This window comes from Propithecus coquereli, unplaced genomic scaffold (assembly GCF_000956105.1).
Source record: "Propithecus coquereli isolate 6110/MARCELLA unplaced genomic scaffold, Pcoq_1.0 Scaffold198, whole genome shotgun sequence".
Classification (NCBI taxonomy): domain Eukaryota; kingdom Metazoa; phylum Chordata; class Mammalia; order Primates; family Indriidae; genus Propithecus; species Propithecus coquereli.
Genome location: NW_012144744.1, coordinates 3329050 through 3331185, shown reverse-complemented (window position 1 = coordinate 3331185; position 2136 = coordinate 3329050). Strand labels below are relative to the sequence as shown.

The following is a 2136-nucleotide window of genomic DNA, read 5'->3' as shown; positions in this document are numbered from 1 at the left end:
TTTTTGGGCCAAACCAATGTATGCCTCCCAAGTATTGATTTATGACTTTACCTGTAACCCCTGTCTCCCTGAAATGTATGAAACCAAACTGTAACCCAAACTCTGAGAGTCCACTGCTCAAGACCTCTTGGGTGTGGCTCCGGGTCATGGGCCTCAAATTTGGCTCAGAGTAAATCTCTTTAAAATTATTTTACAGAGTTTGGTCTTTTTTTCCATTGACACATTCAATGGAATACCTCTCACTCTGCAGTAAAAAGAAACAAATTACCGATTCAAAAACATGGGTGAAACTGAGACATTTTACTAAGTGAAGGAAACTGAACACAAAATAATATATACTATATGATTCTATTTATAAAAATTTAAAAAGCAGTCAAATTTAATCTATGGTGATAGAAATCTTTTAAAAAGTTTACCTTTGAGGAGGTGCTGTCTGTAAAAGGGCACATGGGGAATTTCTGGGGTGATAAAAATATTCTATGTCTACGTATATTTGCCAAAACTCATTCAGCTATACAATTAAACTTCATATATTGTGTATATAAATGATACCTTTAAAAAGTTCCATCTAGGGTCGGTGAGAAAGCATCCATACTCTGAAAACGTTTCTAACTGTAAACTGCCTTGTTTGCTATTTGTTTAGTTCAGCTCAGAGGACAGAAAAATGAAAATGCATGCATTGTTTCACCACTTAGTCTCGCCCAGATATTGAAACAAGTCATTTCAGAGGTCCAGGGATATTTCTTTTTTAAACAAGATTACACATATTCCAGAACCTATCTGCCTTCTCTGACTCCCTACACTCTAAGTCAAACACCTGGGTTGCGGGGCGGGGTCTGTGACTAAGGAGAGAACTCCAGTGTGAGGAAAATGCCTAGCGGCCATTTCCTTCTCCTATTTGATTCTGTTTCATTTACTTGGTCTCTCTGTTATCCGTAAACGCATGCTCACTATTACTAGGGCTGGAAAGAAACTTGTCGACTTTGGTAGGAAAAAAGCCCTTTGTCCCTGCACACAGGAAGCAGTCCTGAGACTTCCTCCAAAAGGCCTTTGCTGCCACAGTAGATCAGAGTCCTAATGATACTCTCTAACTGAGGAAGGAGCTGCGAAGAGCTGAGCTGTGCGCCTCGGCCCTCTCTGGTGACTCGCACCAGCAGCGCCCCTCGGCTCAGGTCATTTCACCCTCTTGGACTCACCTGGTGCCGGGGACCAGCGCAGGCAAGAGAGTCGGCAGGCAGTGTGCTGGGCTGAATTTCAGACTGTCGCGTGCCGGGGGCCTCCTTCCCTAGCTGCCTCGCTGTCCAGCCTCCTCCGGGTCCTATCGCTTCTCGGTCGGGCTTTGTCTCTGGCCAGCGGCGAAGAGACGGAGACAGACTAAGGGATCGATGCCTCGCCAAGACAGGAGCTGGGAGCAGGGAGCAGGGAATCGGCGCCGAGAGTGATCTCACCGGCGGCCTAGCAGGGCCCAGTCCGGATTGTTCATCGCGGCAGCTCCTGAGCCCAAAGGGCGATTTATCACTCTCTCGCTAGAGGCGGCGCGGGGAGGAGGAGGGGTGCCCAGCGATCGATAGCTCCTCACGCCCGGGTCACCGGACTGCGCTCTGGTCACATCCCAGGTCGATCACTTATTTCCGCTTCTCCCGAAAACGTGGAGGGGAGGGGCGGGGACAAAGAGAAATCCGATCTGCCAGTCGTTGAACCCGCATGCTTGGCCGGAAGTTAGGCTGAATTTACTGGGTAAAATGGTCGGATGCTTCGAGTCTCAGGCAGACGTCCCGTCGCAGCCACATGTCTCTCACCTGACCACATAGTGTATAGTAAAACGGTGTTTTAGAAAGGGCATTTGGAATATTGCCTTTATTAAAGATGAGTAGTGATGTGCTTGAGGCAGACTCTGTAGGGTGATGATGGAAATGGATAACAGGAGCGATCAGCATCCAGAAATGTAACATCATTGCCCTTTCGAGGCTGGAATGGCATTTGCCAACTCCTGAACTTGGGTCCTTTTCCTCAAGTGAGACTCATCACATGAAAATAATTGAATAAAAATACATCGGTAATTAGAGTGGTGAGACTGTATGATTGGAGTAATGTTTTGTGTGTGTATGTATATATATGTGTATTTTTTTTTTTTTT

At 46.3% G+C, this 2136-nt stretch overlaps 1 pseudogene; it reads right to left on the bottom strand.

The window, feature by feature from the left end:
- LOC105809642 overlaps window positions 1–1509 on the bottom strand; it is a 43536-nt pseudogene extending 42027 nt beyond the window's left edge.
- Window positions 1510–2136: the final 627 nt, after the last annotated feature.